The sequence below is a fragment of the Protopterus annectens genome, chromosome 2.part1 (assembly GCF_019279795.1).
Source record: "Protopterus annectens isolate FY-2018-M chromosome 2.part1, PAN1.0, whole genome shotgun sequence".
Taxonomy (NCBI): Eukaryota; Metazoa; Chordata; order Ceratodontiformes; family Protopteridae; genus Protopterus; species Protopterus annectens.
The window spans coordinates 938,464,076-938,480,199 of NC_056729.1; the positions used below are offsets into that span (position 1 = coordinate 938,464,076).

Genomic DNA, 16,124 nt, shown 5'->3' on the forward strand with positions numbered 1-16,124 from the left:
GTGTGGTAAGGCAGAGTACCAGCATGGGTTGGCATGGAACTAGTGTGGTAAGGCAGAGTACCAGCATGGGGTGGCATGGTACTATTGTGGTAAGGCAGAGTACCAGCATGGGTTGGCATGGAACTAGTGTGGTAAGGCAGAGTACCAGCATGGGGTGGCATGGTACTAGTGTGGTAAGGCAGAGTACCAGCATGGGGTGGCATGGTACTAGCGTGGTAAGGAAGAGTACTAGCATGGGTTGGCATGGTACTAGTGTGGTAAGGTAGAGTACCAGCATAGGGTGGCATGGTACTAGTGTGGAAAGACAGAGTACCAGCATGGGGTGGTGTGGTACTAGTGTGATAAGGCAGAGTACCAGCATAGTTTGGCATAGTACTTGTGTGGTAAGGTGAAGTACCAGCATGGGTTGGTGTGGTACTATTGTGGTAAGGCAAAACCCGCATGGGGTGGCATGGTACTAGTGTGGTAAGGCAGAGTACTAGCATGAGTTGGCATGGTACTAGTGTGGTAAGGCAGAGTACCAGCATGGGGTGGCATGGTACTAGTGTGGTAAGGCAGAGTACTAGCATGGGTTGGTGTGGTACTAGTGTGATAAGGCAGAGTACCAGCATGGGGTGGCATGGTACTAGTGTGGTAAGGCAAAGTACTAGAATGGATTGGCGTAGTACTAGTGTGCTAAGGCAGAGTACCAGCATGGGTTGGTGTGGTACTAATGTGGTAAGGCAGAGTACCAGGATGGGATGTCATGGTACTAGTGTGATAAGGCAGAGTACTAGCATGGGTTGGCGTGGTACTAGTGTGGTAAGGCAGAATACCAGCATGGGGTGGCATGGTACTAGTGTGATAAGGCAGAGTACTAGGATGGGTTGGCGTGGTACTAGTGTGGTAAGGCAGAGTACCAGCATGGGGTGGCATGGTACTAGTGTGGAAAGGCAGAGTACCAGCATGGGTTGGCAGGCTATCAGCAGCACTGTCTGCATGGTCAGTAACAGGGAATAATGAATATTCAGATACATGTCCACTGCCAAAGGCAGAGAAGCGTTTAGGGGGTCATCTCAGAAAGCCAGATATACTACTCTCCCAACACTACTCACAGCTGACAGAAGTTTATGAACAACCTATAATAACACTGTAAAGTTTCTCGGATACAGTGTCATAAATACAGGGCATCCACCTATGATGACTGGTGAAACAGGCTTGGGTAAAGGCCTTGTTTCAGAGGTCCTGATGGCAAGAAATGGGGACTGAGGAAGGAAAGAAGTAGTTTTGGCCAGTTCACTTTCATTGGGGAGTGGTATGGGGGGGGTCTCAGCAGCTATTAATGAATTTGCACTTGAGGAGGCTGGAGAAAATGTAGTAGGATTTGTAAGCATGGAAGCAGCAGGTTTCTGCAGCAAAATATAGACCTTTATGGAGATGTATTGCACTCTAGCTATCAGGGGGACTGCATATCTGTTAAAATGATACGATTGAGACAATACTACTCAGCCATTGCGAAGGCCATTTGTACTCTTTCCATCAGGAGAATGCAGTGGGTACAGGATATCCACCTTAGTCTGACAGCATGGCAATGTTGAAAACAAATTCCTTAGCCACAGTTAGGGCCACATATCACTGTCCTCAGGTGGATAGCTAGGAATGCGTACAGCATATAGACTTAGTTTGGTAACGTGAAAAAAGCTGAGATGATAACTCACCCTTGTCTGATAGTGTAAATGGCTGACACCATACCCCCCCCTGCCATGATCAGGGTCACAGTACTCCTGTCAGCAGGGAGACTGTAATGGGTGCACCATATCAGCCGTAATCAGATAATGTAACAAGATTGAGAATTTATCCCTAACACTTTCCTAGAAGAGAAATAATCAATCAGGATGATCCAGGTGACGGTTCTACTGTTGTGTGGGGCACGATTTCCATCGTCAGCACTTTCGAAAAAGTTATGTGGAAAAGGTGCCAGGTGATATGGCAGCAGGGAATGCAGCAGTTAAATCTCATGCAGCAGTGACAAAAAGTAAAAGAGGAAAACAGCAAAAAAGCGGAGAAGGTGCCTTGTTTTGTGTCAGCAGATAATGCAGTAATTAAAACATATGTGTCAGTTACAGCAGGCAAAGGAGAGCAGCCACAAACTGTAAGTAAAACAATTCTTAAAAAGAAGACCATCTGTGAGAAAAATAACAAAGAAATGGCACTGTAAGACACAGATATTATGTACAGGACAAGTTGTTAACAGTTCTGGGTTTTAAAGCACCAGAAATTTGTTCTTTTATACATGTTGGGACACAAACTTTTGGTGACTTAACGTTTGAAACTGAGGGACTAATGATAACATTTCTGGAACTGTCAACAAAGAGAAGGGCATTTACCTGTGGAACAAGTATTTGTTTTCTGGTGATAACTTAAATGTTAAAAAATGTTACTTTGCAGTTTAGAACTGATAACTGGGAGAACAGGGTATAGAAAATGCATGCTGAGTTTATGAGAAACTGCTGATAACATTGTAAAAATTACAGATGAGTGAAACTTATGGAATAGAAGGTGTAGGTTGGAATCTTGTTCCAAAATGTGAAAAAAAAACATGGTGAAACACTTGTCAAGTGTTATTTTTGTGGCTGATCATAGAGAGACATTAAGATATACACTTATCAAGGGTATCAGACCTTGTCAGAGATTTGGGATGCATGGCTTGGCTTAAAAAGGCCCTTGTGGTTGTTAGTCTAGTATACACCTATGAACCTATATGCTGCCCAGCCTAAATCATGTTTCTTTTGTGAAGACTTTTCTCATTTAATTAATAATTGTGACAAGGTACAATGTAAACTTTTCTCATTTAATTAATGACTGTGACAAGGTACAATGTAACTAGTGTGTCACGAAAGTACATATAGCAAGAAGGTATGTGCCTGAATGCAGGTTGTGTAAAAAAAGGACACTTTTGGATGGATTGCCAAGAGTAAACAGGAAATAATGAAAAAAGAAGGGGAAGGGGAAGAAAAATTTACACGAGGAAGGGCAACAAGCGGCTGTGGGAGAGCATGAAAACATACAGGAGGAAGGACAAGAGGCTGTGGGAGACCATGAAAACATACATGAGGAAGGACAACAAGAGGCTGTGGGGGAGCATGAAAACATACAGGAGGAAAGACAACAAGAGGCTGTGGGAGAGCATGAAAACATACACGAGGAAGGACAACAAGAGGCTGTGGGGGGAGCATGAAAACATACAGGAGGAAAGACAACAAGAGGCTGTGGGAAAGCATGAAAACATACACGAGGAAGGACAACAAGAGGCTGTGGGAGAGCATGAAAACATACACGAGGAAGGGCAACAAGAGGCTGTGGGAGAGCATGAAAACATACATGAGGAAGGACAACAAGAGGCTGTGGGAGAGCATGAAAACATACACGAGGAAGGGCAACAAGAGGCTGTGGGAGAGCATGAAAACATACATGAGGAAGGACAACAAGAGGCTGTGGGAGAGCATGAAAACATACAGGAGGAAGGACAACAAGAGGCTGTGGGAGAGCATGAAAACATACAGGAGGAAGGACAACAAGAGGCTGTGGGAGAGCATGAAAACATACAGGAGGAAGGGCAACAAGAGGCTGTGGGAGAGCATGAAAACATACACGAGGAAGGACAACAAGAGGCTGTGGAAGAGTTTGAAAAATACAGGTGGAAGGACAACAAGAGGCTGTGGGAGAGCATGAAAACATACAGGAGGAAAGACAACAAGAGGCTGTGGGAGAGCATGAAAACATACAGGAGGAAGGACAACAAGAGGCTGTGGAAGAATTTGAAAACATACAGGTGGAAGGACAACAAGAGGCTGTGGGAGAGCATGAAAACATACACAAGGAAGGGCGAGAGACTGTGGGAGAGCATGAAAACATACACGAGGAAGGACAACAAGAGGCTGTGGAAGAGTTTGAAAAATACAGGTGGAAGGACAACAAGAGGCTGTGGGAGAGCATGAAAACATACAGGAGGAAAGACAACAAGAGGCTGTGGGAGAGCATGAAAACATACAGGAGGAAGGACAACAAGAGGCTGTGGAAGAATTTGAAAACATACAGGTGGAAGGACAACAAGAGGTTGTGGAAGAGCATGAAAACATACACAAAAAGGGCAACATGAGGTTGTGGGAGAGTATGAAAACATACATGAGGAAGGGCAACAAAAAGTTGTGGGAGAGCATGAAAACACACACAATGAACGACAGCAAGAGGCTGGGGACATGGTGAAGACATACAAAGAAGGGCAATAAGAGATTGCGGGAGAGGGTGAAAAGATACACAATAAACGGCAACATGAGATTGTGGGAGAGTATGAAATACATGAGGAAGGGCAACAAAAAGTTCTGGGAGAGCATGAAAACACACAATGAAAGACAGCAAGAGGTTGGGGACAGGGTGAAAACATACACAAAAAAGGGCAACATGTGGTTGTGGGAGAGGGTGAAAAAATACACAAGGAAAGGCAACAAGAGGTTGGGGACAGGGTGAAAATATAAATGAGGAAGGGCAACAACAGGCTGTGGGACAGCATGAAAGCATACACGAGGAAGGACAACAAGAGGCTGGGGAAGAGAGTGAAACAGGTGAAGAAGAAGATGCAGCAGAAGAAGAAAAATATGACAGTGAGAGAATGCATGCAGGAGAGAGATGAAAAAAGGAAATACAGGAATTAATAAAATGTGGCAGACTAACGGTATGGAACAAAAGTCAGTAGACATATAGAAGGAAGCACTTGGATCTGAAATTGATTATTTGATACTATTGGAAGGCTTGGGTTTAGCAAATGGCAATACAAATGTGACGAGTTTTTCAGAGCACTTAACAATATGGATGGAGATGATGAAATAAATGGAGTTTATTAAAATAGGAAAGGGAATAAAAAGAATAAGAGAAATTATGGTATAAAATTGGAGAGTGGGAAGTTCTGCAGTTATGGAAAAATCATGTAACCATGGAGGACTTCTATAATAGCTAGTCTGAATGGTGGATTTAATTTAAAAATCATTATTGTTACAAACTCTCAGTTAACCAGCGCCCATAGGGATTGGTAGATGCCAGATAACTGTAGTTTCTGGTTGCTTGAGAGTCGCTATTAAAAATAGGCCTGACTAATACTGTACCATATACTATTTATTTGATTTGACTTGTTCTCAGATTGGGGAGAGAGGGAATGTATTCCTATCTTCCTTTGTAAAACTTTAAAACTCTGAAAACATAAGGTATGTTACTGCAGGAGGAAAATAGAAAGTGCAACACATGAAAATTATACTGTATTTCTTCAATATTGTTTTGCTGGTTGCTTGAGTTGTGGTTAAGTGAGAGTTTACTGTGTATTATATACATTATATTAATATCGTTTACATATATATATATATATATATATATATGTGTGTGTGTGTGTGTGTGTGTGTATGTGTGTGTGTAAGAGTAAAACAGTGGAAAATAAGAGAGAATGGAAGTGAAAACAGAGTTAAGGAAGAACTTGTAAAAAAATACTATTAGTGAATTGGATGGAGTACTTAGGAAAATAAATGCTGATTCACCATCAGGCTCAGATGGTATAGGGTATGGAATGTACAACATTTATGGATTGGCAAATGTACTGAATGAATACTTGAAGAAAGGCTTTGTTTATGAAGACATGTAATGGGACATTAAAATTATAAGGAAGAAAGATGAAAAAAATGAAATAAAAAAATGAACAGCCATCACACTAAATAAGAAAGGTTATATATTTTTTTATGAGAATAATACAGAGGAGAATGGACAGAATGATGAGGGATATTATTGAAAAAAGTATGCATGATATAAAAGAGAAGGGATGTCAAGAAGTGTTACTGGCTGTGAGAGAAACTGTGGATAGTACAGTAAATAAAAGTGAGGATGTGAAACATTTGGTATGTGATATTAGCAAGGCATTTGATACAGTAGAACATGATGCTTTCTTGGATGTTCTGGAGAAATATAGACTAGATAAGAGAATGAGGAGAGAGTGTATGTCATATGAAAAGAATAGCGTGAAAGTGTATGTGAATGGGATGCTGAGTAAAGAAATATGTATGAAGTATGGTCTAAGACGAGGATGTCCCATGAGTGGAATATTGTTTGCAGTGGTGATGAATGTGACAGTGAGTGGAACAGTTTATAAAATGAAAGATGCTAGATGTGTGATGCAAAAGGAGGTGGTGATTCCAGTAGTTCTGACATAAGCAGACAATATAGTTGTAGTTGTTAAGAACAAAATATGTATGAGGGAAGTGCTGGTTTGTCTGAATCGATTTTAACAAGAAATGGGAATGACTCTGAATAAAGATAAAGGTAAGGGTTTGGGTGATGTGGTGAAAACTGGCATTGTGTATTTTTAAATGAATGAAGTGTCTTTGCTAGGAGTAAGATTTGGAAATAATGATGAAGTTGTGATACAATAGGAGGATTTGATAAAGAAAATGAGGACATATAGATTAGCATTCAGGAAAAAGGTTTATCTGGTTAATTTGTTATTAATAAGAACGTGGCATATACATCAAATGTTTATATCCTTCCATCCACCACAAACCCTTTTTCCCACCATTTTTGCACATGGGGTCTCGGTGTCACTTCACTAATAATCATCTGGAACATCTGGAACCAAGGTTTATCCCTGTAAAGGAAATTGTACAATTGGTGTTTTTCTTTCATATGGGGTTTAAGATTAAACCTAGTGAAAAGAGGTGTATTGTGTATGAGTGAAGATGGAAGGGGATTGGGGCTACTAAATCCAGTTGTTTATTCTGCTTCTTTAAACTTGTATAGAGTATTAAATTGGGTAAAGGAAGAGAATTAGAATATAACTGTGAGAATGTTTAAATGTAATTATAAAAATTCTGGGAGATGAGAATAAAAAAAGAGAAAAAGAATATTTAAATGAAGAAATTAAAACAGTATTAAGAAAAATACCAACATGGAAAAATAAAAACTGATGACACAGAGAAAGATAGAAGGATGTGATAAATAGTGTGCTGGGACAATATTATCATGTAAATCCATAGGAAAATTTACCAGAAGAAGTAATTAAACCCACTAAAGTAAAGAACAAGTAGTGTACCAAGATAGTAGATGGTCAGGATTTCCTACGCAGACTGGTAATAAATAGTTACCAGTAAAAGGGAATATGCCATATAAAAGAAAGTTGAAAGAGTGGGTTTATTTTGTGGGGAAGAAGAGACAAGAGAGCATGCTTTTTCAAATGTAAAAGTGGAGAAACTCTGGAAAAAAATTGTGTAAAGAAATATTTTTTAAGATTATTAATGCCATAATATAGATATGAATATGATTATGTATAAGAGTAAGAAAAAAAGAATATGTGAGAAAGGTAGATAAGAGTTTATTTTATGTAATATGGGTTATTTGAATTGAAAGATTGAATGAAATTTTGTTTAATGGGAAATGGATTTTGGCGAATATATTATGAAAAATCATACAGTGGATATAAAAAGTGTACATACCCCTGTTAAAATACCAGGTTTTTGTGATATATAAAAAAATGAAACCACAATAAATTATTTCAAAACTTTTCCCACCTTTAATGTGACCTATAACCTGTACAATTCAATTGAAAATAAACAAATATGTTAGGGGAAAAATATAAAAAATAAAAAACGTAAAATAAGCTGGTTGCATTAGTGTGCACACCCTTAAACTAATATTGTGTTGAAACACCTTTTGATTTAATTACAGCATTCAGTCTTCTTGGGTAGGAGTTTATCAGCATAGCACATCTTGACTTGGCAATACTTGCCCACTCTTCCTTGCAAAATTGCTCCAAATCTGTCAGACTGTGAGGGCATCTCTTGTGCACAGCCCTCTTCAGGTCACCCCAGAGATTTTAGATTAGATTTAGGTCTGGGCTTCGGTTGTGCCATTCCAAAACTTTAATTTTCTTCTGGTGAAGCCATTCTTTTGTTGATTTGGATGTATGTTTGGGGTCATTGTTGTGTTGAAAGGTGAAATTCCTTTTCATCTTTAGCTTTCTAGCAGACGCCTGAAGGTTTTGGGCCAAAAGTGACTAGTATTTGGAACTGTTCATTTATTTTATTTATTTTATTATTTTATTATCATTTGTTACCGGGAAAGTCCGACTAGGTTCCACAGAGCCTGTTTTCAGCAGAGGCCTGGGGAGAAATGCTCCAGATGCATGTCTTTGGAATGTGGGAGGAAACCGGAGTACCCGGAGGAAACCTACGCGAACACAGGGAGAGCATGCAAACTCCACACAGAAGGCACTCCAGCCGAGAATTGAACCGGAGAACCTCTTGCTGTGAGGTGACAATGTTAACCACTGCACCACTGCGCCACCCTCCACCTTGACTAAAGCCCCAGTTCCAGCTGAAGAAAAGCAACCCCAAAGCATGTTACTGCCACCACCATCCTTCACCATGGGGATGGTGTTGTTTTGGTGAGGCATAGTTTTGTTTTTGCTCCAAACGTACCTTTTGGAATTGTGGCCAAAAAATTCAACCTTGGTCTCATCAGACCATAACACATTTTTCCCACATGTTTTTGGGAGACTTGATGTATTGTTTTGCAAATTTTAGCCAGGCCTGGGTGTTTTTCTGTGTAAGAAAAGGCTTCCATCTTGCAACCCTACCTCATGGTCTAGACATGTGGAGAATATGGGAGATTGTTGTCTCATGTATTACACAACCAGTACTTGCCAGAAATTCCTGCAGCTCCTTCAGTGTTACTGTAGGTCTCTTGGCAGCCAGCCTGATCAGTTTTCATCTTGTTTTTTCATCAATTTTGGAGGGATGTCCAGTTCTTTGCAATGTCACTGTTGTCCCATATTTTCTCCACTTTTTGATGACTGTCTTCACTGTGTTCCATGGTATAGCTAATGCTGTGGACATTTTTTTGTACCCTTCTCCTGACTGATACCTTTCAACAATGAAATCCCTTTGATGCTTTGTAAGCTCTCTGCGAACCTTGGCTTTTGCTGTAGCAGGCAACTGAGTAAATGTCAGGAAAACCCTACTAGGATAGCTGAACTTTATCTGGGGTTATTCAGAGTCTAATTGATGGCAAGCGTGTACCCAAAAAGACTGAATGCTGTGGGGCGGAGCCTAGATGGCTAACTGAGAGCAGTGAATTTTGAGAACTCCATAAACTACTATAATATAAGAACATTTTATTATTTTCAAGTTTAAAACATCAGAAATATATAGATAAACTACTAAACTACATAAATATCAATTCTGGTGGAGATATACAAAAATCGTCCTGTCAAGTAACTTGGAGATATCTAGAGTCACTGAATATGAACAACTCAAGGAATTCTCATTCAGATGCTGGTTTGAAAAACGAACTGCAATTGATGACATCTACCTTACAGGAACTATCTTTGAAGATGGATGGTTTTAAGAATGACTAAGAAAACCTCAAATTAAATTCTCAAAAACAGACTGATACTCTTAAGGAACTATTACAGCAACACCATACAAAAATAACAAATATAGAGACTTCTCTAAATGACATTGAAGGGAGACTCAAAGAGAAAGAATTCCAAAAAGAATTTCTGCTTAAACAGAATACATGGCTGCTTAACAAAATAGAAGACATAGAAAACAGGGAAAGGAGAAACAACATAAGGGTCTTTGGTCTGCCTGAAAACACTGAGGGTGAAGACATTATTTCATTCTTAACAACCTGGATTCCTGAATTTTTAGACTTGAAAGAAAGACTTTAATTTGGGATTGAAAGGGCGCATAGAGCACTGACGAAACCTGCTTCTAACTCAACAAATACTCCACCTAGATCCATAGTTATAACATTTCTTTCATTTCTGGACAAGGAACTGATATTAAAATCTGTGTGGAGAAAATCACCCTTAAAATACAATCAAAGCCTGACACGGTTTGACAATGATTATTCTTCTAGAATACTGGAACAAAGGAAAAAAAGTCTGGCCAATAATAAAACTGCTGAAATAAAACAACATTAAAGCACAACTGGCCTTTCCAGCCAAGATAAAAATACTTTTTGCCAATGAGATGAGAGCCTTTAATGACTTAGAAGAAGCTACTATATTCATCAAAAACAACAACATAGTGTCTATCCCAGAAGAAATGGAATGGGTGGCCCCTGCTCTTAAAAGAATAAAAGAAACAAATCATTGGACTGATGCTAGAAAGAAGAAACAAAAACATTGATTCCAAGATAGCTGTCCCAAAAAAATAAATCTTACAACTACATCTCTCAAAGTATCAACTGATATGCTACATCACTTGCCATCTGTTTTTATTTAAAAAAGGGGGGTTTCTTAAACAACTGAGAAACAGTAATGATTTATTCAGAATGTTCAAAGAGTCCAGTAATTCTTCACAAACAAAGGTAGGTCAAGATAGGTTACTATTTACATTATATATAAGCCAAACAAAGCAACACATAATATAAACATAGACGTTTCTATTCCCCCTAATTGAACTCAATGAATACTTATCTTGTTCATTTTTCATTGATTTTACTTATAAAATTTAAGTAATTAATTAACTAATTAAACAAGGTACCATTCTTCAGAATTCAGACTCAAATAGCAGTAACTGTAGAGTGTTTTGAAAAAAAAATCCTGTCATGGAGACTAATGCCTTCTTCAGTTAAAGTATGATTTAGAAATGTTATGTATATCCTGGTTAAATAATAGTAGCAAGCTTTTAGTACAAATGTCATCATTATTCTGTCTAAACATAGTTAATATCTATTATGGCAGGTAACACAGCTATGAGTGCTGTTTGATCAATTCCTGATTTGGTGTGCATGGATGCAGCTGTGTCTGGCAGCTAGTACAAATTACATTATTATTCTGTCTAAATATAGTTAATATCAATTATGGCAGGTACCACAGCTACAAGTGCTGTTTGATCAATCCTGATATGGTGTGTGGGGATGCAGCCATGTCTGGCAGCTAGGACAAATGTCATTATTATTTTGTCTAAACATAGTTAATATCAATTATGGCAGGTATCATAGTTTCGAGTGCTGTTTGATTAAGCTTGAAATGGTGTATGTGGATGCAGCTGTGTCTGGTAGCTAGTACAAATGTCATTATTATTCTGTCTAAACATAGTTAATATCAATTATGGCAGATATCATAGCTTTGAGTGCTGTTTGATTAACTTGACATGGTGTATGTGGATGCAGCTGTGTGTGGCAGCTGTTGTTGCCATTTTCGTCTCTGGGAAGCTGTGGGTTGCGGCTTGTGATCGAGGTTTACTGATGCTTGTTTATTAGGAAGAGACATTTGGTGTTTTAACCTGGATCCAGGGGAAGGGGGTGGATATAACTGTGATTTGGGATATTTTGGCGGAAAATAGCTTGTTTGTACGTATGCTGAGTGAGAGGTGGGAGGGCTGGAGGAGTGTGTTGTCTCTTGTTGTGGTGGCTTGTTGGGAGTTTTTTTTTTTTAACTGTTTGCTCTCTGTTCTTTTCCTGGCTGCTGCCTCGCTGAAAGGGAGGGAATTTAGGCTTGAAGTTGCAATGAAGTGAACCTTTGCTTCAGGTGCATCGCGAGCCTCTGGTATGCAGTACACAGACACATTAACAGAAACAGATGCTCCCAGGTTGCTATGGTATGGAATCTGAGTCAATGGTGAACACTTTAAGATACTGGTAAATGATAGTAGAAGATATATCAAAAAAAAAAAAAAAAGGAAAACACGATGTGTTAATCTTTTTGGAATTGGCTCTGCTAATGTCACTCAACATGGCTCCAATTAATATTTCTGACAACAGCACTTTCTAGCAGTAGTTTCCAGATGTTGCATGAGAACTGTTAGCTAATGTAGCATAACCATAGCAATCACCACTGGTCTGTTAAATGCAGTCTCTTACTGACCAGAGGATAAGTGTAATGTTTGACTGACCAGAGGATAAGTGCAATATCTTACTGTCCAGAGGATAAGCGCAGTGTCTTACTGACCAGAGGATAAGCACAGTCTCTTACTGACCAGAGGATAAGTGCAGCATTTTACTGACCAGAGGATAAGTGCAGCATTTTACTGGCCAGAGGATAAGTGCAGTCTCTTACTGACCAGAGGATAAGTGCAGTGTTTCACTGACCAGAGGATAAGTGCAGTCTCTTACTGACCAGAGGATAAGTGCAGTGTTTTACTGACCAGAGGATAAGTGCAGTCTCTTACTGACCAGAGGATAAGTGCATTTTACTAACCAGAGGATAAGTGCAGCCTTTTACTGACCAAAGGACAAGTGCAGTCTCTTAATGACCAGAGGATAAGTGCAGCCTTTTACTGACCAGGGGATAAGTGCAGTCTCTTAATGACCAGAGGATAAGTGCAGCCTTTTACTGACCAGGGGATAAGTGCAGTCTCTTACTGACCAGAGGATAAGTGCAGTTTTTTACTGATCAGAGGATAAGTGCAGTCTCTTACTGAGCAGAGAACATCAATGAACATATTGAAATGCCTTAATCTATGTAAACCAATGGAATCTGTCATTGGTGGGAACTTTTCTCTCTACACTGATATTTGCTCCCAGTGCACAGATGAGCTTGTTTAATGCTATGGACGACTTGCTCTGGCCCAGTATCTCTGCATATTGTAGTATGATGTGTTATATATGCTTACTGAGCATCACAGCTTCTGCACATCACACACCAGCTGTTAATTGTATAATAATTCTGCTTATGTTCCCTGAAGAGAGTTTCTAAATGCCAGCTCTAGTACATTGTTTGCAATGGCAGGAAACCTTGCTGGTGGCATCTTCATTATAACATACTGAATGCAAAATGTAGGACAATAAAACATTTACATCATAATCACCAATGTAGGAAATGATGAACTAGGACACTGTTTTCCTGGGGGGTGTAACAGTTAAGGTGTTTACCTAATAAACATAAGGTACAGGGCTTGATTCTCACTTTTCACAGAGAAAATGGCTAGACTTAAATGACCCACGAGAATAACTAGCTTATGACTAACCTGTGGACCACCTGATTATTATTATTCAGTTAGTTAGAAACCTTCCATTAGCTTTTAAGAGCTCACGTTACAACCAATGTGTGACTTTGCTACTAACCGCAATGCAAAAGCAGCCCTGTACTCTGCGCTGGGGATGCTGTGAAACCCAACTGCATGCAGTAGAATTCAGGCTCCATTCTTTCCAAACATAATTCTTCCCCACTCTGAGTCAATAAAAAAGTTACTATTATTACTACATGAAGTTGGTTAAATATAGCAGCTGCTTCAGTTTTGCAAGGTCATTTGCTATGGTATGTAGTTTATATAAACAACATGAATGTGGAAAGACTGTCAGGGCTCTGCCGGCACTTACATCATTCTTCCTTTTAAGGGAAACTTTCTTCAAACTAAATGCCTTGCTTTGAACAAGCAAAGGTTCCATTAATTTCTCAATGAGCTGCATTATGCTACAGGGTTAGAGGCACCATTCGGTGCACAGGAAGGTTTGTTATACACAAGCATTTTCTTTTTCCTTTTGTGTAGTGTGCAATGTTTCCTTACAGACCATGGAGTGACATTTTCAGATATCATGACTGAGGCATATTTTCAAAGTAATATAAAACAAATGGTTGGCATGTTGTTCTGAAACCTGGTGATGCTATTTACAGATTTTATCTCTTTGGAAATGACATTTACCAGAAAAGAGAAGCAAGCCTCCACAGTCTGACACAACACTGCCCACATGTGGCACATCCCTCCTGGTGTCCATAAAAGGTCATTTGCTTCTTCATGGTTTGATAATGATGACAAACACAGCATATGTACAGGGAATACAACTGCAAGCCCCTGGCTTTGGTCCATGATCCATACCAGAAATATATGTATTTGGGTCAGTGTGGAATTTTTCAAGTCAGGTGAATCATTCAATGAACATGTGTTGAATCTGTGTCATAACGGTTTAAGCCCTGGCAACACTGTGAAAGCAAATCACTGACCAGCAGCCTGAACTATGAAGAAGCCAGGCAGGATGAGAAGGGAGTGATGCTGGCATTTCAAAAGTGTGTTTATGTATGTGTGTGTGTGTGTGTGTGTGTGTGTGTGTGTGTATATGTGTGTGTGTGTGTGTGTGTGTGTGTGTGTGTGTGTGTGTGTGTGTGTGTGTGTGTGTGTGTGTGTGTGTGTGTGTGTGTGTGTGTGTGTGTGTGTGTGTGTGTGTGTGTGTGTGTCTGTGTGTGTGTGTATCTGGGAGTGGGCATTGTCAGAGTCAAGTTACAAGGACTCAACCTGGCAGAAGGCCCTGGACTGCAGCACTTGCAGCTAGGAATGCTGGGCAATGCAAGTCCTCCCATGATCATGCGTACACTCTAGAGGGGAATCATGGGATTGTGGAAGAACATATTCATACATGTTCCAAAAGAATAGGCGCTACACCATGATGTCCAGTCAACGGAAGATTGTTAGGAGCATACCAAAAATCTCCTAATCCCTGTTGGATGAAGACCGTGTTCTACAGCTCTCATTTTGCTCACCTCATAGCCTATGAATGGATCAATAGGGTGCAGAGGTCAATGGCTGTGGTGTAAAAATAAAACAGTGAGTCTACTTTCTTCTCTACCTTACCCTGGTAGTCTAGAATTTGTGCACTTTAGGAAACGTTTGGTTCCTAAGCTACTCCACCCTTGAAACCTGCACAGAGGTTTAATATATAATAAGTACAAGTAAAAAATGAAAGGGGTGCTTGAAAGTGCAGAAATGCTTGTTCCCATAGCTCTGAAGGATATTAATATACTAAAAACTAAAAGGTGTTTGGTTTTCTTGGTTTTCTGATGCAGATCTTTTAACCATCTGAGCTGTCCTTTTCGAGCACCTACTGCAATTCATGTATACCAAATCTGAGATTACACAACAGGAGGTAAAGGGACAATTCCCACTCTCCTCTGTACAATGACCTCTCACAAGGTAATGTTGGCATACTGCTATCAAAGCAATATTCAGCTGCTTATGCCAGCATTCATAACGCTCACTACTCTAAATGTTTAATTAAAAGCTTAGTAACTCTCTCTCTCTCTCTCTCTATATATATATATATATATATATATATACTTACATAATATATATTGTTACTATTAGATTATTAACTTGGTTAGTCATGGCTATGATCAATCCGTTTATGGTGAGCTTTCTTTGGTCAACAGTTATGTGATAAATGATGATCCCTGTGGAAGAGGAATATGCTGTTTCTCCAGGGTTCGTGTGATCTTGTAGTTAGTATATATAATTAGTAGAGGGTGTGGTCCCCTACAGAAAACAGTCTTTTTTTGATTTGCGTGTTCCAAGAATTAGCCTCAGGCATGCACATAAGCGTGTCAACATTTTTTTGCTGATATGTGTCAACATTAACCACATCGACATTTGTGTGGATTGATTATTAGTTGTAGATCCACAAATGTGTGTGTGTGTGTGTGTATATATATATATATATATATATATATATATATATATATATATATATATATATATATATATATTTAAACCTAACAATCAGTCATATCTGAAGTGCATAACTTAAGCTTGCTTGAACTGTTTATTGCCTCTGAGCCCGGGTCATGGCTGAAGAAAATCTCTGAACTGATCCACCTACCTGGTTACCAAATAGCAAACTGATGAAATTAATAAATTACTAAATATCATTTTTTCTTGAAGCGGTCTTCAGATATGCTACTACATCTGCAGTATTCTGTTCTGTTCACTACCAAATCTTTGTAGAATTGACCAAAGTATTTATGGCTTGCTCTACTGCTGGGAATAAGACAGGCATAGCTTCAAGATAAAAAGCCATAGGAATCCTTATTAGTAACTTTAGTTGATAAATTGGATTAATAAAGCCAACAGGTTGCAATGGTTGGGTCAGAAGAGCAGGGAACAGGAGGTATTGTTCCTTTGCATTTATCGTTGTCTTAGTCCTACCCATTTGTTTTCTTCGGTCTGGCAACTTCATCAAAAAAAAAAACAGCATGAATTGATCTGAGACAATACACTTCAAATGAATAAAAAATTATTCAAAGTTAGGGTGGCAAATTTTAGTGAACAGCTGTGTATGCCTTTGTCTCAAATTTCTAAGGGATCACAGCTCAACAATATGAACAGACCTTCAAGAAA

General features: G+C 39.2%; 1 protein-coding gene across 5 annotated transcripts in view; it reads right to left on the reverse strand.

Moving 5' to 3' along the window:
- Nucleotides 1-16,124, reverse strand: part of PALLD (palladin, cytoskeletal associated protein) — a 2,901,248-nt gene that overhangs the window by 405,880 nt on the left and 2,479,244 nt on the right. The gene's annotated exons all lie outside the window — the stretch shown is intronic.